The 27,210-nt window shown below is 50.9% G+C and overlaps 2 pseudogenes; both read right to left on the bottom strand.

Annotated features, from left to right (window-relative positions):
• The window catches only part of LOC135461128 (zinc finger protein 420-like), a 40,263-nt pseudogene extending 14,476 nt beyond the window's left edge, over positions 1 to 25,787 (bottom strand).
• On the bottom strand, positions 22,441 to 24,267 carry LOC135461129 (zinc finger protein 239-like; annotated as a pseudogene).
• Positions 25,788 to 27,210: the final 1,423 nt, after the last annotated feature.

The raw sequence follows: 27,210 nt of genomic DNA on the forward strand, positions 1-27,210 counted from the left end.
TGGGAGTGACTGGGAGTGCACTGGGCTTGTACTGACATCATACTGGGATCATACTGCCATGCCAGGGCAGACTGTGATCGCACTGATGGACACTGGGATCATACTGGGAGTGAGCAGGAGCCTGCAGGAGGCAACTGAGACCATGTTAGGGGCAAATGGGATATACTGGGAGTGACTGGGATTATGCTAAGGATGACTGGGAGCAGCTGTGAGTAACTGGGATCATGGTGGGAGCAACTGGGAAGAACAGGGAGTGACTGCGTGCATGCTGGCGGTGACTGGAAACTGCTGGGCTTGTACTGGGATGAACTGGGATCATACTGGTGGTGACTGGCAGTGAGTGCCACTACTCTGAGGCTGACTGGGAGTGCTTGGGAGCAAATGGGATCATACTGGAAGGAACTGGAAAGATGGTGGAGGGAACTGGGGTACCCTGGGAGATACTGGGAGTGACTGGAAGGAAAGTGAGGGTGAAAGAGAGCAACTGGAACCATGTGGAGCACAACTGGTTTATTCTGGCAGAGACTGGGAGCACACTGGGCTCATATTTGGGTCATACTGGGACTGACTGGACTAATACTGGGAGGAACTGAGTGTCACAGTGAGCACTCCCTGCACATCATCCCCCATACTGGGCCTGACTGGGAGTGACTGGGAGCAAATGGCATCATACTGGGACTCACTGAGTTGACTGAGGAAGCAACTGGAACCATGCTGGCGGCAGCTGGGACCAAACTGGGAGAGACTGGAAGTAAGTGGGATTATACTTATAAAAAATGCATGTTTTGTGATTGGGTTATCCCAAATATTAAAATGAATATTATATGTCTTGTGTTAGAAAGTACTGCTGTATTAATTCTCTTAAGTAGTGAGTTGAATATGGTTTTAGGTTATTAAAAAATGTTAAAATAGAAACTATGCTTGGTAAGAGGCTTTTTTTAAAGAAAGGACTTGCAGCGAGATAGCAGCCACAGGATACCTAAGTCTTTCAGAGAAAAAGAATTTAATGCCCTCTTATCAGAAGAAATGAACTTCTTCCTGCCTCGAAGGCGCTGTTAGGATTCAGAGGCAGAAGCTGGCACTGACCAGACAGAATCCTATGTTTGAATGGAATTTATGCATCATGTATGAAGTGTATGAACGTGCAACAGGCTATTGTTCCTAAGGGTTAATCCTGTGTTAACGGGTGTCCTTTTTCGGGCTCGTGCTGCCCAGAAAAAGGTACCCAGACGTCTGTAACTCTTTGTATTTGTTGTCTCATATTGTCCTGATTGGATTTGTTGCAATTGTTATTACGCTACTATTATTACTATTTTTTATAACCATTTTATTACCATTAAACTTTTAAAATTTTAAAAGCAAGTGATTGGCGTTTTTCACAATTTGGTAGCAGAGGATGGTTACTAACACCTCGCTGCCGGTGCTTTAGGAGAGTCAGAGTGGGGAAGGCGCGCCCTGCCCCGTTGGCAGCCTCGCTCTGTCTCCCCTGGGGCGACCGACAGACGCAGGTTATGGTGGACAAAGGGAGACAATAAAACAAAGAGAAGGGAAAAGGCTCCCTACAACCGCGGTAATTGCCCCCCTAAGAGTGGTAATGTGCATGAAGAACCCGGGAAGGAAAAGGGATTGGTAAGTATTTCCCAGGGGGGCAGGTACAGGGGGATGAATGTGTGTGAATAAGAGGAGGGCTGGTTGTCCCAGACCTGCCAAGTGAGTGCTGGAGTCTCCCATGCTGCGTTTCCAACTTTCCTCGAGGGAAGCAGCCAGTAAAGAGACACAGCGAGTGAGAAGAAGAGTGAGAGAATCCCCCGGGGTAACTGGGACTGGGTCTCAGAGAGGGGCTGGACCCCTTGGAGCAAGGGAGGAGAGGAGTTTCCGAGCCCAATCCACTAGGAAACGGGACAAAAGGGGCCCCTAAAAACCTGCTGGATTGAGGGATAAGAGTGCCCAAGAGCATCCAGAATTAAAACCTGCTGGGTCGAGGGACTAACATTCTAAGAGCATTCAGGGTTGAGCAAAATTCTGCCAGATTGAGGATATCCTCAAGAGTATCTGGGATTGGAGCGCACAGCTGGGTTCAGGGATAAAAAAATGCCAAAGTGTTGGGGAACATGAAACAGGAAAGCCTTATAAATATGATTGTCTGCAAAAGATTTTGACAATATAGAAACTCTAAGCGAGACTGAAATGAAAGCAAGCTCTGAGATATCTTAGTTTCTGAACAACTGGAAAACAACGGTATGGCTGGCTGAAGGTAATCCCCTTTTGATGAAACAATACCCTCTGCTTGCAGACAGGTCCAAGGGTCAGAGCAGACCCTACTAGCTCAGCAGAAGGGGTCCAAAGAGGAGTTTTAAGGGTTTAAAATGTAACACATTATGGTAATGTCATGATTCTTATAGGCAGTGTGTAAATGCTATAGGATTTCTATCTTGTACTAGATTGGTTAGTGAGAAATAGAATATTCAACTGCACTTTTACTCTCTTACCCTCTCACCCTCTCTACCCCTCTCTTCTCTCGGGCTTGCTCCGAGCTGTGCCTGGCAGCTCCAAGCAGGGCCCTGCACCCAGGCCCTTTGCAATAAACCGCAAGTTCCACGCCTTGGCTGCAGAGCTCTCTCGTCTCCGTCCATCCTGACCGTCCTACCCCCCGACACTCCTACACCCAAGAGCATCTGGGGTTGGACAACACAGCTGGGTTGAGGGATATCCAAGAGCACCAGGACTGGCCAGAAACACCTAAACTTGTAATAGGTGATGTGAAAGTAAAAGGTACCTTATTGTTGTCTTGTTGTGTGTGAGAGTGAGTCACACACAAAATCAGCCTCAGCTTCCCGGGCGGGTGGGAAGGGGGGCTGTGGAAAGAGGAGTGTGTGACCCACAAATAAGCCATTGTTCTCCTGGGCGTGTGGGGGCTGTGGCATAAGGTACAGGTGACCTGCAAACGGGCCATTGTCCCCAGGGCGTGTGAGGGGGCCGTGGCTAAAGAGTGTGAGTGACACACAAATCAGCCCCACAGGGGAACGGCACCGGAGGCAGCAGAGTCAGGGCCCTCCCAGGAGGCCCGGAGATACTGAGACCCAGAGGCCACCCCAAGGCCAGGGGGGGCCACAGGGACCCGCGATTCTCTGTCAACAGGGATCCACTCTGTGTCCTGAGGGTGGGAAAGAATGTGTGGAAGGGAATGGGAAATAAAAGTGAGTGAATGTAGATGAATGAAAGTATAGGTAATGTATATTCTGTATTTTAACCTTCACTATATCTCCTTGGAGGGAGGTGTATTGTACTGAAAGTAGTGTGAGAAAAAAGTTTTTTATTTTTCTGTGTGTAGTTGAAAGAAAAGTGGTATTTAGGTTGTTAGTGAATGTGAAAAACAGAGGCAGAAGATGAATAGATAAGATCTTGAAAACGAGACAGAAAACCAGTAAGTTGGATACAGGGAAAAAAAAGAAAAAGAATAGTCCTTTGTGAGTTATGTTAGCTAACAGAGATACACCTCCTTGCAAAAGGAGAAAATACAGGGTATGTAGTGTGGATGTAGTATGGATGGGGAAAACATGCAAACTATGGAAAAACGGAAATTAACCTTAAACTAGTAAGCTCAAACTTGTGAATTATATACTTTAAAAAGAACACTAGAATATGTAACACAAAATGAAGGAACTATATATACTGATTCAAGGTATGCCTTTAGAGTGGTACATACAATCAAAAAATTTGGAAATGACAAAGATTACTTCATTCAAGAAGTAAAGGATTAGCACACGAGGAACTTATTTTAGAGGTTTTAGAGGTATTAAAATTACTTAAAAGAGATAGCTATAGTACATATTAAGGAACCCCAAAAGGGAAAGACCCCAGAAATAAGAGGAAATAATTTGGCAGATCACGAAGCTACTGAAAGAATTATGTTAATTTTAACTCCAAACGAGAAAAAACTGGAAATTCCGAAGTTTAGGGAAGCCGAGAAAAAAGAATTAAACAAGATAGGAAGTGAACAAGATAAATCGGGGAAATGGAAACTTCTTGATGGAAGACAATTACCTAATAAAATGTGCTTACTAGGAAAATATAAGACGATATGCATCAGAATACCCACTAGGGTACTCAAGTTTTGTGCGATCATTTTTTAAGGAACGATGGGTGAACTCGGATTTTTGGAGTAGCCAAGCAAGTAACTAAAAGGTGCTTAATTTGCCAAAGGATAAATAAAAGGTGATGAGAAAAACAACATTAGGAGGTCCTGAGTTAGCTCATTGACCATTTCAAAATATCCAAGCAGAAGTACAGATTTCGTAGGCTCTGGATTTATTTGTAAAAAAAACCCATTTACCTAGAAGAGAATATGCAACATGTTAGACAGAGAATTTTAGAAGAATAAAGGTCTTGGAAAGTATGAGAAACCTCTGAGAAAAAAAAAAGGGGAAATGAAAGGGAAGGGAACAAGAGGAAAATCAGAAAGAGAGTGGGATCCTCTGCAGCTCTTGCCCCCTCCGTTCGCGGCCCAGGCGCCTGTCCCGGGTCCCGGCTCGCTGCCCGCCTCAGCTCCGCCTGCCCCGCTTTCCATCCCAGGTGCGGCCTCACTGCCCAGGGCAGCTCCACCTGCCCCGGCGCTGTCGCTCAATTTGTGTGCCCTGCTCCCACTGCCTGGCCCGCGGCCGCTCTGCCGCCCATGCTGGGCAAGATGGGGGTTGCTCTGTCCTGCCGCCTGCTCCGAGCTCACCGCGCCCACCGCACCCAGGGGGGGTCCCAGCCATCCCATCCCCGCCTGCCCTGCCCGTGCCACCTGCGCTGGGCACCGCCGCTGCTGCCGGGCTCTCCCACCTGCCTTTGCTCTGCCGGGAGCTGCCGGATCAGCCGCCATCAGCCATCTGGGGGCTGCCCACGCTCCGCCTCGGCCTCCACGGGAAGATCCCCCTCTGCCGATTCCGGCAGCAGACCCTGCCCACACTCCCACCGAGCCTCGGCGGGATATCCTCCCCTGACGCCGTCCTGCTCTGAGTTACGTCCCCTTGGGAACCACAGCTCCGGCTGTTGAGGGAAACTCTCTCTCTCTACAGGAAGCACCTTATCGAAACACTAGGAGCTCAGTTAAAAGATAACCCTCTCCAAATTCTTTCCCAAAACACGGGACAAAGGCTATACAAGGTGTCGTGGTGTGACAGCCTTTATCCCAATATTGTGTGTTGTGTCTGGCAGCTGTGCCTTTTCTCTTCCCCCCCCCCCCCCCCGGCCGTCTTGCTGGGGCGGGGCGGGGCGGGGAAGAGAGGAGGGAGTGTGTGACCAGGCACTTTCGCTTTTGGCTTTTTGCTGCTTGGCTTGGCTAGCCCCTTGCTTGCTTGCTTTCTGCTTTTTGTGCTGGTTTTTTTTCCCTTTTCTTTTGTTCTCTCTCTCTTACCCTCCCCTGAAGATACTGGACCAGCTCCGGACCTGACCTGAGAGTTTCAGGACACCCGGAGCTCGCAAGAGAAGCTCAGCGCCCTTCACAACACAGTCTGGTCTCTTTTCTTTTCTTGTGTTGGGGAGTGTTCTTTTGTTACTTTTAAATAAATACGTTTTGTTTTCCACTTTGCTCCTCCGAGAAATTCCTTCCTGAACCCGGAGATGGGGGAGGGGTGGTTGGAAGTTTGTTTTGTTTTGGGGGGCTCCCTTTTGGAGATTTCCCCTAATTTGTCCTAAACCAGGACACAAGGTTAAAAAGTGAAAGAGTTAGATGAAGGGATTGCTCTATTTCCGTTCAGAGAGGTTCCCATGGGAGGGATGCGCTGCCCCGCCCCGCGGGAGCCACCAGCGCCCCTGCCGGCCGTGCCCGGAACTGCACCCAGGGGGAAAGCGCCGCAGCCCAAAGGCCGAGACTGGCTCCGGGCTCTGTTTGCTGTCAGTGCCGCAGCTGTTGCTGTTTGTTTGCTTTATTATACACACTAGTAAAGAACTGGTATTCCTATTTCCATATCTTTGCCTGAGAGCCCCTTGATTTCACTATTCTAAAAATTAAGAGGGAGGGGGTTTGCTTTCTCCATTCCAAGAGAGGCTTTTTCTGCCTTCCCGAGCAGACACCTCTCTTGTAAAGCAAGACAAGCACCCACAGGCACTGAGGGGGCTGCAGGACGGGCACAAGAAGGCCCTGCAGCACTTGGGCACAAAGGCACAGCAGGTGAGTGCAAGAAGGGAGCAGCAAAAGGCCAAGCTGAAGGCAAAGGCCAGGGCACAGTTCCTACAGCCCCTGAGGGATCAACCCCAGGGCCCAAGGGGGCCCCAGCACCCAGGGCACGGCTCGGCCACAAGCACCTGGCAGAGGCATTGCCCTCCTCGGCAGGGGAGAGCCCACCCAAACAGCCCCTGGCAAGGAACCAGGGCTCCAGCTGCAGGGCACAGGGACACTGCAAACACAGACAGCAGCACCCTCAGCACCAGCAAGTCCACCCCTTGATGCACATGGACTGGCAGGGCTGTCACAGCTCCCATCACAACAGGGACCCTCCACACTGCAGCCCTTGAGAACATTCAGGGTGGGTGTGCATTGAGAGGAGGCATTTTCTGATGGAAACAGGGGCCTCTCAATGCACTCTGATTCTTAGACCTAAAGGGGAAAAGAGTAAAGGAATGTTTTAATTTTTAAGAGAATGAGTGGGAAAGATGAGCAGGTATGATTTGTTCAACCACTATTAGAAGCTGGGGGGAATAGGTTTGAAATAAATGCATTTGTTTTCCTTCCTCCTGTGCTTCTAATTAACTGGGAAGGAATTTGTGAGCTGGATTTTATTACTGTAAAAGGGGATACAGAGGCCAGTTCTGCTCTACCTTTGTGCCAAAATCTTACAAGGCCCATGCTGAAGTGAACCCAGAAGTGTGGGAAGCCCCAGGGAAAGAGGGGAAATTAGATATAGAGCCTATACAAATTACTTTAAAGCAACCAGGACAAGCAATACCCGGTTCCAAGAGAGGGAAGGAAGGGCTCACAGCCTGGTATTGAGTCCCTGTTAAAGGCAGGGCTTTTGGAGCCAAGGATGTCTCCCTACAACACTCCTATCCTGCCAGTCAACAAACTGGATGGATGGACAGGAGGAGGAATCACAGAATTTGCAAGTGTTAAAATGAAGATTAACTGAGGCAGCTGGCCTGGCCCTTACAGACAGAGAAAAAGAATTTGAATTAGAGGTGGATGTTAAACAGAGTTTTGACAAAGGAATTCTTGTGCTAAAATGTTTAACCCAGTGGCCAGAGAGTGGCCTCATTTTCTGCAGAATTGTGCAGACAGGGCTTTCATGGGAATTGAGGCCTGAAAACTGATGACAACAGGAGGATCTCCTACAGTTCAAGATTGGAATCAAGGTAAAGCTTTGACAACCAAAAGAGCCTCTAAATGGATGAGCAGGCCTCGGTTATTACAGTATGAAACTTGTTCAATGGCACAGGAGGATTTAGAACTGAGGACAGGGCAAGGGTTCAACCCAGCCTCCTGTTTAAACAGCCTGGAGAGGGGCTGGCAAGGAACCCAGGACTGCACTCAAGGGACAGAGCTCCAGACACAGGCTGGGACAGATTGATGATTGGACATTCCCTGGCCTGAGGGAGAAAATGTGTTTGTGGATGGCTCTGCAAGGGCAGCAGAAGGGAAAAGAGCTACAAGACAGGCTGTTATTAAGGAAGGGGAATCAGACACAGTGCAGGTCACCGCCCCATGCTTAGCTCAACCTGCGCAGCTGTGGGTGCTTGTGAGAGCCTGGCACTGAAATGCCCTGAGCAGGAAGGCTTCAACATCTTCTGCTGACACCATGGCACCTAACAGGGGGGCAAAAGCAATTCTCACTGCTTCAGCAACCACTGGAGCAGATATCAAAGCATATTCTCCCACAGCAAGCTGGGCTGGCACACAGCCTGCCCTGGCACTTTGCTGCTGCCAACACCCAGCCAGGACATCGGCTCCTGCCTAAGGAGTGCAAAGCAGCACCACTGGTGGCCAAGGGGCCCATGCCAAGTGACCCTGAGGCCAGAAACAGCCGCCAGCACAGCTCAACACGGGGGACCCCTCAGCCTGGCCTCAAGGGCTCTGAAGCCCCGGAGATTTGCACTTCCCGCCCGCAGCAGGACGATGGGAGGCCGCCCCTGAGCCTGCCCTGAAGGCAACGCAGCAGCAGCCAGGGCTCCACAGCGGGCCAAGCCCCTGCGCCTGCCCACAGATCCTCCCCTGGAATCCTCTGCAATCCTGGCCACCCTCCTCTGCCATCTCCAGCCACTGGGGCCAAGCCTTGCTGCCACTGCTGCAGCTTCAGCGCTGCCTGGGCTTGCACTGCCACAGCTGCTGGGGAACACCAGGGCACAATTCCACTCTGGGGCTCACTGACACCCACACTCTGGGCTGCCTGCCATTGCACTGCTGCAAAATGTACCGATTTTGGTTCTTTTAAATCTCATTTCTCTGCTCAGGCTTGCTTTTCTTTTCCTTGGGGAAATTTTAAAGGTTTTTTTTAAGGGGTGTTACACTGCTCAATGGAGATGAGTTTAACATCCCAACAGACTGGGAATAGCCCAAAAGACACCCACAGAGATAACGACCAGCAACAAAACATCAACATTGCCCAGCAGCAGGAAGAGAAGCTTCATTCCAGGCACCCAGCAGAGGAGCTTTAGAAATGCAAATGAACACTGCTGGGCAAAGTGTGGACAATGCACCTGGGTCTCTTGCCCGGGCAGGAATTGGGCTGATTCCCTCTGCCCCTCACCCCAAGCTCTGCCTGCTGGCACTGATGGAATTTGCACAGCTCAAGGCAGAGCCCAGGGGGAGGATATCTGACCCTGCAACACAAACGGGTGAAGCTGCAAAGGGAAACAGCACATGGACAATGTTGGGAAAACTTCACTATAAATAAATGGAGGGGAATCATCCCTCTGCCCACTCCAACATGTGCTGGCACTGTCTGTGTTATATAGGGTATATTAGAGCACTGGGGGTTTTTTGCTACCAAATATTCAGGGAAATCAGTTGGGAATCCAAGGATTTGATGATTTAGTTAGACAAAAGCAGTCAATTGATGCAGCCCTGGCTGGAGAAAGCGGCCAAAAATGGGGAAAAGATGAACGGCCACCAGAACAAATCCTTCAACACCATGGACCAGCCCCTGGGAACCCGAACCAATTCGCATCAGGAGCCACAGAACCCATTTCTCATTTCAATGGCAGCTTTAGATTACAAGCTGCCCTTGCAATAATAACCAACCAGACAGCTCCAGCTCCTGACCTTCCTGCTGACAAACCCACTGAAATAAGGAACACAGCCCTTAACCATGGGATGGGATCAGATCATATGTTAGCAGAAAAAAGAGGAGTTTGTGGAAAATTAAATGACTCAAACTGCTGTTGGCAACTAGATGACAAAGGAAAAGTGGTGAAAAAAAAAACCAACATGGGAAACAGAAAAGCAGCTCATGTATTGGTCCAAACGTGGGAATGGGACACGGTTTTGTGGCTCCCTGGCAGACCATGGGTTAAATGAATGCTGTTTCTCCTCGGATGTGTTACAGCAACTCTTTTCACCACGCTTCACACCTTGAGAGTGCAGCTCATTCAGCAGCTGAGCGAGGGGCCAGGGAGTCGTAGATAAGGAAGTAAGGGGCGAAATCACCAGCTGCAATAAAGGTTACTAATTAATATGGACTGCTGCTCACAGAAAGACCCGCTAAATTCCTGAACTTCCAGAAGAATAAAGATTTAACAGAGCCATGAATATTGGCTGTTATACAAAAGTGGGGGTGAACATTAACGAGGACATGCAGTTGGCGGAACGGGATGTCGGAACCTTCCAAGCACCTCAGCCAGTGGGCAATGGGAGAGGGAGATGAGGCCGGGAAAATGAGAATAAAAAGGAGGCTGCGAACTACAACAATGGCAGAGAGCGCACGGCAAATTCCCCACGGCCTCTCTCTCTGCTCAGCAATAAAATCACTTTTACAGGACTGCTCTGTCTCCTCTGGGCACACAAACCTCCGGCCACGGGAATTTCCCCGCACAGCTCCGGGCACGGGGCAGCCCCCTCTGTCCCAGCCACAGCAACCGGGCCGAGCCAGCGCTGCTCCGGCAGCGGCTCCGGCCGAGGCAGCGGCCACAAGGAGACCGCGGGCAGCCGCTCCCGCAGCACCTTCACGCCAGCGGCAACACGGGCCGGACACGGCACAATGAAGCCGCCCGAGCCCCCTGCCGCCCCCGAGGCCCGCAGCCAGCCCCGAGCCCCCGCACAACCCAGCGCGGCTCCCACCTGCGCTGCAGCCGCCTCCGAGCTCCGCTGCCACCTCACCGCGCTCTGGCCACTGCCGCCGCTCCTGGGCCAACACATGCTCCGACAATGGCGCCACTGCCCAGCCACGGCCGCCCTCAACCCGCCACCGGGGCCCTGCTCCGCCCCGCTCCCACCAATCAGCGCGCCACAACCACGACTGACGGCACCATCGCCCAATCCCAGCCAGGGGCGGGCTCTGCACACGGCACAGCCCCGCCCCTCGCTCTCAAGGCTCCCCGGGCTGCGTGAGGGCAGAGCCGGAGCTGAGGAACCGCCCTGGAACGGGCCTGGGCCCAAGGGGCATTGAACTGAAAACACAAACAAACTTCTCCGCAGCTCCCGCCACGGCTTTCCCGGTACTGCGGCTCCGGTGGCTCCGGCTCAGCGGGAAGCCCTGGAGCCTCACTTCTCCTACCCCTAATTAGGAGCATCAGTGCATCGCTTTGATTTCCCCCAAAAAGGGAAAACCGCCCCAAACCCCTGTGGATGAGTGGGGGAGGGGAGAGATTTCTGACAGAAAACTCCAAAAACTCAGAGCAGGATAATGAGAAGTAAGTGAAGACCCTTAAATCCAGCTTTCCCCCACGCCTCCCTCCTTCCAGCTGCACCTCCTACCCCGGCAGTGCCGCAGACAGGGAATGGGGCCGGGCTCAGTTCATGCCCCGGGGCTTCTCCCTCTGCTCAGGGACAGGAGTCGTTCCCCTGCTGCACCCTGGGCTCTCTCCCACCAGAGACTTCTCCAGGAACTTCTCCAAGCTGAGTCCATCCCACGGGGCACAGCCCCCTCCAAGTGCTGCAGCGTGGGTCACTGTGCCCCAGTTTCTCAGTGCTAATCTCAGGGGACTGTCTCTCGGGATATTATCACTACAGCACTCGCAGCAGAATATACACACGGCATTTAACAGTTCTGAGCAGAAATTAAAAGAACCAACGAGAGAGAGAAAGAGCGAGATTCCGATCGCGGCGCTCCGGAGCGGCGGGGCGGGAACGATCCCTGCGCCAGCACCGCCGGCCCCAGGCCAAGCCCAGCCCCGCAATCCAACCCCGCTGCTCACAGCGCCCGCCCTCCCTGGCCCGGGGCACAGCGAGTCCCGCACCCGCTGCGCTCCCGAGCACAAAACGCCCTTTCCCACCGTGCTCACCCGATAAACACAGCGCTCCTGCAGCCGCTCATGCCTCTCTCGCTCCTGCCGAGCTTCTCGGCCTCCCGCACCCTCTGCCCTGCACCTGGGCCCCGCCAGTGCCGCGGGCTGGGGTCAGCAGCTGCACCTTCCTCTGCCTCTGCTCCAGCCCTGCCCAGGTGCCTCGGCTCCCTTCGTGCTCGCCACAAACTGAGGCCTTCACAAGGCTGACCTAGAACTGAGGCCAGACACGGTTACACAATAAAGCAGGCATTTGTTAAAAAGCCTCCGTGGATACACCTTGGGCAGAACAAGAGCCCAGCCAGGGCTATGCCCAAGATGAACCAAAATGGACACAAAATGGACAGACGGTCACGAGGTCTGTCACTTTGATAAGTTCTGCCCCATTTGCATATTGGAGTTAATTTTCCAATTATGTCTTTAGATGATGAAGTCCCATCCTTCTTGTTTTTCTCTCTTCAGTGCCCATTGTTAATGCTCTTGGGCCTGAAGTTTGGATTATTTGTCCTTGGGTTCACAGCTAGAAAGGAATTGTTTTGTCTCCTTGCTCTGTGAACAGAGCTCAGCATCCCTTAATATGAAGCCCCGACACATAAAGTAAAGCAGCACAGAATCTGAAAAAGAAAAGCCAAAACCTGAGGCATCAAATCCATGAGAGCCCCCCTCACACTCACCACGCCTCCCCCTAAGAACCATCCGGGCACCCCGCATTGACTGGAGCCCCCCAGAACGCCCCCAGGCCCTCCCCCCTCAGCCCCCCTGAGCCCCTGGCCTGTGTTCTCACCTGGAAAGCCCCAAATCTTTGGGAATTCTCAACTGGGAAGACCCAAATCCATAGAAACCTCACCTGGGACCCCCCCAAAACCCTTCCAGGATCCCCCAAACCTCCCAGGAACCCCCAAAACCCCCCGGGAGCCCCCAAACTCCACCTGGGATCCCCCAAAACCTCCAAAACACTGGTGACAGTGGAACAGAACTGGTGGCACTGGGTTGGTGACACTGGAATGGAACTGGGGACACTGGGTTGGTGGCACTGGGGTGGTGGCACTGGGACAGCCTGGGGGACACTGGGGTGGTGACAGTGGGATAGAACTGGTGGCACTGAGGTGGAATCGGTGACACTGGGCTGGTGACACTGGGGCATCCCTGGTGGCACTGGGCTGATGGGACTGAGACAGGAACACTGGGCTGGAACTGGGGACAGTGGGAGGGAACTGGTGGCACAGGGACAGGGATACTGGGACAGGACTGGGGACACTGGGAGGGAACACTGGGATGGGGACATTAGGAAGGGATTGGGGACACTGGGCTGGTGGCACAGGGGTGGAACTGGTGACACCAGAACACAACTGGTGACACTGGAATGGAGACACTGGGACACAACTGTGACATTGTGACAGGGACACTGGGACAGGATGAGGGGCACTTGGATGAGACTGGAGACACTGGGCTGAAACTGATGGCACTGGGCTGGTGACATTGGTATGGGGACAATGGGGGCTGTGGCACTGGGAGCACTGGGCTGGTGGCACTGGGACAGGACTGGGGACACTGGGCTGGAACTGGGTTGGTGACACCGAGCGGTGGCATTGGGTGGTGACAGTGGAACAGAACTGGTGGCACTGGAATTGAACTGGGTACACTGGGGTGGTGACAGTGGGGCAGCCCTGGGGACACTGGGCTGGTGGCACTGGACTGCTGGCACTGGGATGGAACTGGGGACACCAGGACAGGACTGGTGGCAGTGGCACAGGGACACTGGCATTGAACTGGTGCCACTGGACAGGTGGCAGTGCCGTGTCCCTGGTGGCACCTGTGCGGTGTCCCCATGACCCTGCAGTGTCCCTGGGCTTGGCCCGCACTGCCCTGGGGGTGGCTGAGGACGGTGTCAGTCTCTGTCCGAAGTTTCTCTCATCTGCCTCAGGATCGTTGTGAAAAGGACAGAAACTGGGACCACCGAAAAAGACCCTGGTTGGAATCCTGGTCTTGCTCAGGAGAGTTGTTCACCAAGACCCTGAGGCCTGAGCAAAGCCCTTGGCTTGCCCAGCTGTTGTTTGCAGGTGTGTTTGTTTCCATGGAAGACTGAACCTAATGAAAAGGAGTAGGGGGACTATTGGAATATGAATCCCAATATAACCAGTTAGATGGTGCCTGGGCCAGTTCTGACCTTCGCTGCTGGGCCAAAGGCAGCACTGCGGTGTTTTACCCCAGAGATACCTTGGCTGCTGTAGAGTGCAGCGGGGCAAATCCAGGCTGTCAGGACTCCGTTTACCTCAGGAGAGTGAGCTTCTGGCGATGGTGGAGAGAAAGGGAGTGGATTCTGCTAGAAGGTTGCCAGATGTTTATTCCATGGGTACAGAGATGTCTGCACCGGGCCACTGCTGCTAACAGAATGGAGGCTGCATGGTCTCATTAACATTTTAAGCTCAGGACCGGGGAAGGGGAGGGGACAGGTGAGCCACCAACCAGGTGAAGGGGCAGGGTCTCAAGGGACTAGGGACACCCATCACACGACGCCTTGCTGGTATGTTAGCCTGATTGACAGGGCACACTCAGCGAGGGGCGAGGGGGAAGGGAGAAGGTAAAACAGGATATTGCAACACACCACAACAGGGGACACCTTGCCCTTTTCTTCCCTTGCACCCGCTTCACAACAATGGCCCTGGAATTTCCCCACCTCTCGGCCTGGCTGGACTTTTCTGGGGTTATTTTGGTGGTCCTCACGGAAAACCGCAAATCTGCTTCACGACCACCGTGAGGCACGGACTGAGATGGGAGAAGCCTCTCCCTCAAGGGCTGAGACATGAGACCCCCATGTGGAGAAGCTCCCCCTCCTCCCAAGGGCTGGGACTGAAACCCCCAACCAGGGGAGGTGTGGGGAGGCGAGCTGACCAAAGCCAGATGTTTGCCTGCAGCTGTGGCCATTGGACCAAGGGGACAATGGCTCTCACCCACTGCTGAGAACATGGACTGTTTGTACCCTTCTGCAATACTTTTTTTTTTTTCCCTAGATATTACAACAGAGTATTGTTTACTACTTTTGATTCAATTTCAAGACTCCTCCTCTTACCCCATTTAAAAAGACAATAATAGGAGTTTGAATTGATCAGAATCTTTGAGATCTCCCCTGACATGACCAGGCAAACTCTGTTGACTGAAGACTTCAAAGGATTTCATCTCTCTACATTTGGTAGCTCTATACCTTCCTTTCTCTTCCTCCCTCTTTTTTCTTATACTTCCCCTTTTCCCCAATTCCCCCTAGCACATTTTGCTGTGGTCATTCAATAAAGATGCATTGGTTTTTGATTATTACTGCAAATCCCCTGTGCCATGTCGGGTTCTTTTGCACTCTGAGATCAATTCACGAATCATCACAAACCCGTTCGTAAGGACGGGTTGTGACATTAAATTGGTGTCATGGACAGGATTCTGACAGACAGAGGGGTTTGCAGGGCTGTGTGCAGTCTGTACCAGGGGAAGGAAGTTTCACAGCACAGGGCGTGTGATTCGAATTTCTTGCCATCTGCACACACACAGGTGAAAAGCAATCCCCATACTCTGCTGAGGGTTCTGTCTCCAGAATTTCACAAATGATCTCTCCGTGCCAAAGGGGGAACTGTTTCTGTTGTGTTGGTGTGCATCTGCACTATCTGGGAAGGAAGAGACAATTTGAAGAAATTAAGCAAGGGCCTCCCAGGCAGATCTGTCCCTTCACCTACCCAGGGAAGTGAGGGGAAACACAGCAAGAGCTGTGTGGTTGTGTAACTTACATCAGTATTTCCCTGTCGAAGTTTTTGAGCCCCTTTACAAAATAACTGTTTTGTGTGTGTGGGTGTGGGTGTGTGTGTGTATCTGGACTGTCTGGGAAGGAACGGGCAACCTAAAGAAACTAAGCAGGGCCTCCCAGGCAGATTCTGTCTCTTCACCCACCCAGGGAAGCAAAGGGGAACACAGCAAAGCTGTGTGATTGTGTAACTTAAGTTTGCACCTCCCTGTTGTGGTTTTGGTCCCTTCACAAAATGACTCAAAACCTCAGTGCAAAAGGTAAAGCTGAATTTTATGCTCTGCTTGCTAAATACAATGCCACCTCTTCTCCAGGAGGAGAAGAATGGGCAAACTGCAATTGGTTTAATTTAGAAAATATTATTGATAGAATATGTTCTTTGCAACATTAAACCTGGGCAAAAATAAAACCCTCCACTGCTCAGTTTTGGGAGTTTGGCTCACAGCAGCCATAGAAACTCGCTTTAAGTCAAGAAGTGAGGAAAATGCTACAATAAACTCCCTTCAAAATTCAGTTGAAGTTTTGCAAAAACAATTTGATGAAGAAAGAAATTAAAATAATTTATTACGGGCTGCCTTGAGAGAGGAACATGTTAAAAATTCACAGAACGCTGATTCCTCACAAGAGACAGAGGAGAAGGAAACTCCTCACTCACATTAATCAAAATTACCCTCAAACAGAATTAGCTCTGATGAAAAATTGTGGGGAACACTGTTGTTACAATAACACAAAACCTCTAATTAAAACAGAATGCAGCTATATCAATAATGAGGATCTTGACCTGCATGTAACCACCAAAGAAATCCCGTACACTGCCACTGAATTAACAAAACTTGCAAAGCAGTACGGGTTTCTCCCCCACAAATCCAAAACAGAACACAAATGCCAAGTGTCTCTCACCGGGGGAGATCAGATTCTCTTGTCAGAACAAGCAGCCGGTGGGTGCTGGGGACATGGGGTGTGCTTAACAACGGGAGACAGACGCATCCCATGGTCCCTGACTCAGAGTGCAGCTCATTGGGCAGGGCCTCAACCCCTTGGAAAGGGGAGACCTTTTAACCAGAGCTGGTACCCCCGGCCAACCCCTGGAAAACATTCACAAAGCTGCTTGCTTGCAAATGATGCATGAAAGAAAATCAACTACAAGCTATGAGTTACCAATCCAATCACCTGTAAAGCCTGAAATTACGACTCCTTTAATTCTAGGGCTTTCAGAAACACTTAAACCTACAACCACTCTCCTTCAAAAAACCATAGTAGCTGTATCTCCTGTAGAAACACCAGATAGATTTCTTAGTAACCAGAATGACCCATTTGTTCCCCTTTATGACTTGCTGAGCAAAGGGGTGAAATGGGATTGGACTCCTTCTCAGGAGGCAGCATTGCAATTGCTGATTTTTGAAGCAACATCTCACCAAGCACTGGGCCCTGTCCATCCCACAGATCCCTTTCAGGTGGAATGGGGATTTGCCTCCTCAGGGCTGTCAGCGCACATTTGGCAGTGGGGTCCTGAGGGTCCGACAAGGCCTGTTGGTTTCTATTCCCGTGGCTTCAAAGATGCTGAGAAAAGATACACTACCTGGGAAAAAGGATTGTTTGTGGTTAGCTTAGCTCTCATAGGAGTGGAAAAAATCTTAGCAATACAAGAAACTGAGAGCTTGGATAGCAGCCAAGACAAAATTGCCTCTGTGATTAAAGCAACCCCTCCTTTCTCCTCTGCTTCTGCTAACAGAGAGGGACAAGGCAGTGCTCACGCTGAGGAACTGTTTACTTTCTGGAGTATTTTCCAGCGTGAGGGACAGAATTCTTTTCTTGTCTGTATTAACACCAAGTCCTCTGCTGTGTTCATATTTGGGTTGGTCCAGGCTGATGCTTTTAAAAGAGCTACAGGAGATAATTCTGTTAAAGCAATGCAAGGATGGTTTGCAAGTCTCCTAAAACCACAGGAAATTCAATCTGATAATGTTTCTCACTTACTGTCAAAGGTGTGCAGGATTGGGCAGAAGGTGAAAAGATTAAATGGACTTCTCACACCTCTTACTATAGATGGGGGGTAAATGGGTTCCAAAATCACTGCTTTTTGCCCGACAGCTCCAAGCATAATTCCTTCACTATGGGGACCAGAGGATTTCAAGAACCCAGCACATCACCCTGGACAACCTGTTTTGGTGGAGCCCCTGCTGCTGTAGGGGAAGTACCACTGCTGTTCAAAATGTCTCTGACAATTCCATTGTTCTAACTTTTTCTGCCTCTTCGTGGCAGAGTCTGTTGTGTTTACTTTTACAGAAGAACTCTGAGGGACATGAAGACCTGATAAACCACGATAACACTAGAGATGGACAACAGAAATCATCTTTTCCCTTCCCTTTATGGTAACACCAGGTGATGATTTTACACGTAACATGTAAATTAATTGAACTTGAATAATTTGGCTGCCAAATCCAGAGATTTGACCAAATTACAAGAACCATAGAAGTCATCCTTACTGGCATTGGGAATCAGTGATTGCCATCAAACATTTTACCAAATTGGGAGAAAGTAAATGTAAATGATCACAAATTGGTAATTGATGCACTCGGTTCTACACAAAACAACGTTTCTTTGGCTCTCAGCTGTATCCAGGCACAATTGTGGATGCAGTCAGTTGCTGCCTCAATTATAAGAGCAGGTGAAGAAGGCACTTTTCCCACTAAAATTTGGAAAATAATTTGGGACAATGCCACTTACTTTGAAAGAGAATTCCAATCCTGGTGGAACTTAGTGAATTTTACTATGACCCCATTTCAAATACAGCCAGTTTTTCTGTTAACCACACACAATGCCTCAGAGCATTTGATTTTCCCTGTGATAGCATTAGAACTGAATTACGACAAAGCCGTTCTCTGTCCCATAGAGAATGGGACCGTCAAATTGGTGAGAAATGGCAAACTGTCAATTTAGAATCTTGTATTGTCCGAGAACAACAAGGGCTCATCTGTGAAATCAATGCAATCAGAGCTCAAGACATTTGTTTAGACACAGAGCAAAATATGTGTAATTTTGAAATTTGTCCTAACAAGACTTCTGAAACAGTCCTTATATACATAGGCAATAGATGTGCATGCTTTAGAACCATTTGTGATTTTGTATTCGTAGAGAATGTTGCAGTAGAAACTAAAAATCTTTCCAATTTCTGTGCTTGTAACTTTACCAAGATTACAGGATGTGATTTCTCTTATGAAGCTCCACTTACCTCTCACTACCTGTTGCAATCTAACTACACACTGATTCACAAACTGATGCCTACTCCTATTGGGATGAATCTCACTTTGGTAAGACAACTGCTGCTCCATCGAGACTTGGTTGAAATCCTGGAGAAGATTCAGAAAAACAGACAGAAAACCCTGGTGACTGTTCATCACAATGTGAGACAGATACATCGTGTCATGGAAAGAGTGGAGGAAGATGCCGAGCACAGGTGGTGGGATACTCTTTTAGGTGATCTCCTACTGCCACGGGTGCCCTGAACAGTGTGTGCCATGCCATTGTTATCCTTTTGACTCTACTTCTGTTTGGTTTTATTTTATCAGCAGTCCCATTCATTATGAATTGGAGCATGAAACAGCTGACAAGATTGATGTCTATAGTTAATGCACACAACTTGGCTGATGTCCTCTACACTATGGACGTGCCCAAGACTTTGACACAGAGCAATTATGAATGAAGCCCATGTGTTTTGGAATAATCCTTGATTTCCATTTATGATTTTGTGGAAATTACGTTTGATTTTTAGTGAATTGTTTTAGAAAATAATTTTTTAAAGTTTATGCTTGTATTAATATGTGTTGATTGCTTTTGCTTTTGATTGTTTGTGACTGGTTATAACTATTTAAATATTGTTTTAAAAGTAATATTGTTTTAATTAATCAACCATTTGTGAAAATTGTTATGATAATCAATATTATGTTTGTTTATTGTTTCCCTTTCCCCCTCCTTCTCCTATCCTTTCTTTTCCTTCTCTCTCTCTCTTTTTCCTCTCTCTGTCGTCCCTATTTTTCCAGGTTATACTACCAATGTACGGCGAGTTCTGCAGACTCATCAATGATGCTCCAGAGTTCTGCTGATGAAGATCCCTCAAGACAATAGTGAGTCACAGGGTCGTGTGAGAGTCTGTCCTAATTTTCCCTCATCTGCCTCATGATTGTCAATTGGGGACCACTGAAGAGAAGACCCCCCTGTCTGAAATCTCTGGCTCCAAGGGAGAAAGTCATGTGCCTGAGACCTGAGAGCGTTGCTAAGCCATTGTTCTCACAGGTGTTGTTTGCTGTGTGCTGCACTGAGCCCAATGAGAAGAAGAAGGGGCACCGTGCCCTTTGTGCAACAACAGCCTTGGGAGCTGTCCCACCTCTCGGCCTGGCTGGACTTCTCCTGAGTTTCAGGTGGTCCCCCCACAGAAGACCCTCACCTGTTTTACAACCACCGGGACAGACAGACTGAGATGGAAGGAGCCTCTCCATCAAGGACTGAGACATGGAACCCCCATGTGAAAAGGTCCCTCTGCTCCTTCCAAGGACTGGGACTGAAATCCCCAGCCTGGGGCAGGTGTGTGGGGGAGGCAAGCTGACCAAAGCGAGATGTTTGCCTGCAGGTTGTGACCGCTGGACCAAGAAGACAATGGCTCTCGCTTACTGCTGAGAGCATGGACTACCTGTTACATCTATTCCTTATTGTATCTGTTTCCCCTCCCTTGCAATTTCCAATACAGTTATCATAATAAAAACCTCTGAGTTAGCGAGAGACTTCAAGATCTCCCCGACGTAACAGGCGGATCCTCGACTGGACTGGACCAAAGGACTTCGTCTCTACGTTTGGTAGCTCTATCCCCCTCTTTCTCTCTCTCTCTCTCTCTTTTGTCTCTCTCTTCCCCCATCTTTTTCTCTCCCTTAATCCCTCTATCGCATTTTGCTGTGCTCATTCAATAAAGGTGCATTTGTTTCGATTATCATTGCAAACCCCCTTGTACCGTGTCAGTTCTTTTTGCACCCTAAGATCAAATCCATGAACCATCATAAAACACGTCCGTGACGACGGATTGTGACAACCCGAGGACCCCTCCCCAAATTCCCCTCCAAAGCCTCCCCAGCACCCCCAGACCCCGCTAAAACCCCCTCAAGGTCGCCCCAGACCCTCCCCAAATCCCTCCAAACGTCTTCAAGACCCCTCCCCAAATTCCCCTCACGACCCCTCCAGGACCCCTCACCTGTCCCTGCGCCTCCTCAGCAGCTCCCGGAGCCCCCCGTCCTCTCCCAGCGCCTCCCCCGCTCTCTCCAGCGCCTCCCGCAGGACCCGCCCGAGCCCGGGGCGGCTCCCGGGGGTCCCTGAGGGGGTCCCGGGGGGCGGGGCGGGGAGGAGGGGGCGCCCGCTCCATGCCCGGCCCCGGGGTAAGGGGACGCAGCTTTGGGCTCGGCTCTGATTGGCTGGTACGCGCCGGGAAGGCGGGAGTTGGTGAGGGGAGACGCCCGGTGATTGGTTTCGTAGAGGGTGTGCTGATTGACAGGATGCGGCGGGGCAGGCGGGCTTTGCCGAGGAGAGGCGCGTGGTGATTGGGTGGGTAAAAGCAAAGAAGGCGGGAGTTGCTGAGGGGAGACCTGCGGTGATTGGTTGGATCGGTGCACGGGAAGGCCGGCGTTTCTGAGGGGAGACCCGCGGTGATTGGATGGTTTGGGGCGGGGCACGTCACTATTGACTGGGAAAAGTCACGGATTTTTAAGGGATATTCCCGGTTTTTTGGGGAAAAACTCTCAGATGTTTAAGGAAAAATTCCCGTGTTTTGCAGGAGAAACACTCCCGGATTTTTTGACCCCACATGGCCCCAAATAACCTAAATAACCCCAGAACACTCGAAACAGGCCCCGAAAAACCCCAAACAACACCTGAAAATGCCCCAAATAACCCCAAACAAATCGAAATAACCCCATAAAAACACCCCCCCCCCCCCAAATTAGGTCAAAAAAACCCCCAAATGATTTAAAGTACACCTAAAAAAGCCCCATATACACCAATATAACTCCCAAGAAACCCAAATAATTCCGAATAAGCCCCAATAAACCCAAATACTTTCAAATAAACGCAAATCTTTCCAAATAACCTCCCAAAAACTCCTAAATAAACCCAAGTAAACCCCAAGTAATCCCAGTACTTCCCGTTCCTCCCAAAACAGATCCCGACCAATCAGAACGCGCAGCACTGATGACGATCCACTTGCTGGGCACAAACTCAGAGCACTGGCCCCACTCAGCGATTTTCAGCCAATCAGCGCCCGGCTCGATTCTGATTCATCACTTGCCGGGCACACACCAACGCCTCTCACTGCGGTAAATACTCAGAGACCGCGCGGGGTAATTTCCATCCAATCAGAGCGTGTCTCGCTGATGACTCATCAGTTGCCAGGAGCAGATTTGATGGGGGGAAGGCGACGCTGGGGATGGGCTGGGGACCCCAAATTAATCCAAAACGGGGTCGGGAGCCCAAAACGGAGCAGGAGGAGCCTGAAGCCCCAAAAACCAAACACGGGGGAGGGGATTGGGGGAACGATCGGAAAGGGGAGGGAGAGCGGGGAAAAGAAGGTCGGGACCCCAAAATTGAGCTGGGAAGGGGATGGGACACCCAAATTGAAATGGGAGGGGAATAGGACATCCAAATTAAGCTGGGAGAGGTATGGAATCCCAAAACTGAGCTGGGAGAGGGATAGGACAACCCAAATTGAGCTGGAACGGGGATGAGACCCAAAACAGGATGAAGCCAATTTTGTTCCCAGAATATGTAAATAAGTTTATGGATATGCAAAAAGTCTATGAATATGCAACAGGCTGATATCATGGGAGAGAAGGATCAAGGACCAAAGGTTGTTATGGCCACTAAGACCCCACAGTTATTTTCGGGGACACCCCTTAATTAATCTCGCTTGATTACATCAGCCTGTTGCATATTCATACACTCTCATGCATAACCATAAACTCATTTCCATACTTCAGGAACTATTTTACATGGCCCATCCTTGGCGGTGTCTCCCCATTTCAGGAGCCTCCACTGAAATGGAAAATGTAAACCCCCTCCTTTTGATGATGATGATGATGATTATTATTATTGTTTTTGTTATTATTACTATTACTGTTATTATTATTATTATTAATAATAATAATAATAAAAAAAATAATAATAATAATTTGAAGTTAAGGGGCTCTCAGGCAAAGATATGGGAGTAGAAATAACAGTTATTTATTAGGAAAAAATAAAAATACAAATGCAGTAGTACAAACAAAAAACAACAGTGACAGAGTCAGAATCCTCCGGGAATCCAGTGGTAAAAGGGCTGATCCCCTGTGAATCCAGTGGGAAAACCTTGACCCTCTAAGAATCCAGTGGAAAATGAGGCTGATCTTTTGGAATCCAGTGGGAAAACGGCTGATCCTTTGGGAATCCATTTCTTATCCCCCAAAGACAGGGCATAGGAAGGGCCGTGGAGTTTTTATAGAGTATCGCAACGGTGGAGTTGGGGTTTGGGTCAGGGGAGGAGTTCTTATCAACACAAGAAGGGTGAGATTCAAATTCCTGTCTCTTAGCAACAGCAGCTATCCACATAGACCGTGTCCCCAAATCCTAAATTCCCTCTAAAACAACTGAGAAATTATGGAACTTTAGATATATTTGATCAATTTCCTTCATTTAATACAGTTTTAAGTGTTTTTAAAGGATGAAAGTGAAGCAGAGGAAAATTAAGGCCAAACCAAAAGGCGAAGCACCCAGGTGTGTTCCCAACATGGATCACAGGGAATGTGAGTGACCAGGGCTGTGCCCAAAGTGCCTCCTCCAGTGGGGGATGGAGCTGGAGCAGCGCACGAAGCTCTGCCCGCACTCAGGGCACTCGCAGGGCTTCCCTTAGTGGTGCCTCCGTTGGTGTTGGGTCAAGTGAGAGCTGCTGTAGAAGCTCTTCCCACACTGGGTACACTCATAGGGCCTCTCCCCAGTGTGGATGCGCCGGTGGGTGACGAGGGTGGAGTTGTACTTGAATCCCTTCCCGCAGTTGGGACAGCGGAAGGGCCTCTCCTCTGTGTGAATCCGATAGTGCAGGAGGAGATGGGAGCTGGTTGGAAACCTCTTCCTGCATTTATCACACTCATAGGGCCTCTCCCCGGTGTGGATGCGCTGGTGGGCGATGAGGGCGGAGTTGTGCTTGAATCCCTTCCCGCAGTCGGGGCATTGGAAGGGCCTCTCCTCTCTGTGACTCAGATAGTGCCGGGGGAGATTGGTGCTGGTCGGAAACCTCTTCCCACACTTGGAACACTCGTAGGGCCTCTCCCCAGTGTGGATCCTCTGGTGGCTGATCAGGATGGAGCTCCGGCTAAAGCACATCCCACACTCTGAGCACTTGTATGGCCTTTCTCCAGTGTGGATCCTCTGGTGCTGGATCAGGTTGGAGATCTGGCTGAAGCTCTTCCCACACTCCCCACACTCATAGGGCCGTTCCCCAGTGTGGATCCTCTGGTGCACAATCAGGTGGCAGTTCCGCCTGAAGCTCTTCCCACACTCCACGCACGTGTGGGGCTTCTCCCCATCATGGAGCTGCTCATGGAGCACCAGCTCTGAGCTCTGGCTCCATCTCCGGCCGCCTTCCCGGCCCAGGCTGGCTCTTTCCCCCTCAGATCCCCGCCGACTGCGTTTGCAGCCCCTCCTCAAGCGGCATCTCTGGGGCTTTTCCTCCCCGTTGGCTTCCTGCGCCGTGGAGCCGCTCAAAACGGCCTCTTCCACCAGGTTCTGCCGCGGGCATTTGTCCTCCCTGCTCTCCATGCTCAGCTCCTGCTCTGGGGGAAAAAGGACAAGGACAGGATGGGATTTGTCTCTGTGCCACAGGCAAGGGCAAGGAGATCCCCCAGGGCTGAGCTGCAGCTGGGGCCATGCTGGGCTGGGAGATGGAGCAGCACAGAGGGGAAAGGGGCACTGACTTCCTCCTCACCTGCCTCAGTGTCCCGGGGCATCTTCCTCTTCCTCGCAGCCTCCCTGGGGCTGGCAATGGTAAATCCTGGTTTGGGGAAAACAAGGGATGAGAGCGTTTGTAGGAGTGTCAGGGGGTAGGACGGTTGGGACGGACGGAGACGAGAGAGCTCTGCAGCCAGGGCGTGGAACTTGCGGTTTATTGCAAAGGGCCTGGGTGCAGGGCCCTGCTTGGAGCTGCCAGGCACAGCTCGGAGCAGGCCCGAGAGAAGAGAGGGGTAGAGAGGATGAGAGGGTAAAAGACTAAGACAGGCAAGAGCATAACAGAGTAACATTCCCATAACAACAGAATAAATTTGTTCTGTGTTGAATATTCTACTCCTCATCAACCAATCTAGTACAAAATACAAATCCTATAGCATTTACATACAGCCTGTAAGAATCATTACATCACCATACTGTGTTACATTTTCAACTCTAAAAACTCCTCTTTGGACCCCTTCTGCTAAGCTAGTAGGGTCTGGATCTTCCTGCAAGCAGAGGGAATTGTTTCATCAAAAGGGGATTACCTTCAGCTGGGCCACACCATTGTTTTCCAGTTGTTCACTAACTGAGGTATCTCAAACCTAACTTTCATTTCAATCTTCCTTACACTTTTTATGTTCACAAAATCTTTTGCCAGACAATCATATTTATAAGGCTTTCCTGTTTCATCATCCCCACACATATTGAGTTTGAAGGTCGCTCTGCCCGAGTCCATCTCTGGAATCACTGGCCATCTGGGCTCCAGAAAAACCTCCCAAAAAACCCGGTTCAGCCTGGAAAAAGCCTCCCAGGAGTTCCCCGTCCCTGGTCCCTCCCCTCTGGTGTTCAGAGGTTCCCCCCTGTCCCAGCTGTTGGGGGTCACGCTTGGATTGGGGGTCCCCCTTCTCCTCGGTGCCCGCCCTGCCCAGGCTGCTGGCAGTCCCAGCAATGCCAAAAGCTCCCCCCGCTTCGCTCTCCCCATTTCAGGATGCCGGGGCTGTTTGGGCTCCCGGGCCCCCTTCTCCCCTCATTCTCTGCTCGGGGCTGCAGCGGCTCCAAGGAGTCCCCCCGCCCCTCTCCAGGCTCTTGAGGCTCCCGCCAATGGCGGCGCTCCCCCCTCTCTGGGCTCCCCACTTTGGGCTCCTGTGGGACACAGGGCTCTGCTCCTCCAGGCTGCCTCTGCCGGCAGCCGCCACCGCCACCCCCCGATGTCCCCCCAAGGGGCCTTTTCCGCTCAGCCTTGGACTCCTTCATTCTCCAAACATCCCCAAAAACCCCAACCCAGGGACCCCCCGGGATATCTGGGCCGAGCTCCCCGTCCCCGCTAACTGGCGGGAAGTGGGGCAGATGATCCCACAGGTGGGGGCTGCGAATTCAGGCAGCGATCGACGACGTCGTTCCCTCAGCTCAGCCTTGATCCGCCTTTGTCCCTCCTCTTCCTCTTCCTCCCACTCCTCCTCTTCCGTTCCCCCTCCTCCTCCTCTTCCTCTGTCTTATCTCCACCTCCTCCTCCCCCTTCATCCCTGCCCTTCCCTCCCTCCTCCTCCTCCCCCAGCAGCAGCCACACCCTCGCTGCCCCGTTCCCGCAGCCCTCGCAGCCGCGGCAGGAGCGGGGATGGAGCCGGGACAGGTCGGGATGGGCAGCGCGGGGCTCTCGGCTGCTCCAGCCGCTGCGGGCGGGGGGAACCCGGCCCGGGCCAAAGGAGAGGCAAACTGGGCAAACTGGGGGTGGATCACAAAGCTAAGGATGCAGCAGAAAATGGAGCTGAAAGAGTTATGTTAACATTAACTCCAAATGATGAAAAAATGGAAATTCCAAAGTTTACGGAAGCAGAGAAAAAAGAATTAAAAAAGACAGGAAGGGAACAAGAAAAATCAGGGAAATGGAAACTTCTTGATAGAAGACAATTTCTTAATAAAATGTGCTTCTAAGAAAATATTAGAAGACATGCATCAGAAAACCCACTGGGGTACTCAAGCTTTGTGCGATCATTTTTTAAGGAAATATGGGTGCACTGGGATTTTGGGAGATGCAAAGGAAGTAACTGAAAGATGCTTAATTTGCCATACGATAAATAAAAAGTTTAAGAGGAAAGCAATATTAGAGGTCATGAGGTAGCTCATCGACCATTTCAAAGTATCCAAGCAGAAGTTTAGATTTGTTAGGCTCTGGATTTATTTGTAAAATATCCCATTTAATATAGAAGAGAATATGCCATATGTTAGACAGGAGATTTTAGAAGAATAAAAATCTTTGAAGTATCACAAAGACCCGAGAAAAAAAAAAGAAAATAAAAAGGGAAATGGAAGGGAATAAGAGGAAAAATCAGAAAGAGAGTGGGATCCTCTGCAGCTCTTGCCCCCTCCGTTCGCGGCCCAGGCGCCTGTCCCGGGTCCCGGCTCGCTGCCCGCCTCAGCTCCGCCTGCCCCGCTTTCCATCCCAGGTGCGGCCTCACTGCCCAGGGCAGCTCCACCTGCCCCGGCGCTCTCGCTCAATTTGTGTGCCCTGCTCCCACTGCCTGGCCCGCGGCCGCTCTGCCGCCCATGCTGGGCAAGATGGGGGTTGCTCTGTCCTGCCGCCTGCTCCGAGCTCACCGCGCCCACCGCACCCAGGGGGGGTCCCAGCCATCCCATCCCCGCCTGCCCTGCCCGTGCCACCTGCGCTGGGCACCGCCGCTGCTGCCGGGCTCTCCCACCTGCCTTTGCTCTGCCGGGACGCGCCGGATCAGCCGCCATCAGCCATCTGGGGGCTGCCCACGCTCCGCCTCGGGCTCCACGGGAACATCCCCCTCTGCCGATTCCGGCAGCAGACCCTGCCCACACTCCCACCGAGCCTCGGCGGGATGTCATCCCCTGACCCCGTCCTGCTCTGAGTTACGTCCCCTTGGTAACCGCAGCTCCGGCTGTTCAAGGAAACTCTGTCCCTCTACAGGAAGCATCTTATTGAAACACTAGGAGCACAGTTAAAAGGCAGCCCTCTCCAAAATCTTTGTCAAAACATGAAAGAAAGGCTATAG

Source organism: Zonotrichia leucophrys, unplaced genomic scaffold (assembly GCF_028769735.1).
Source record: "Zonotrichia leucophrys gambelii isolate GWCS_2022_RI unplaced genomic scaffold, RI_Zleu_2.0 Scaffold_179_96888, whole genome shotgun sequence".
Taxonomy (NCBI): domain Eukaryota; kingdom Metazoa; phylum Chordata; class Aves; order Passeriformes; family Passerellidae; genus Zonotrichia; species Zonotrichia leucophrys.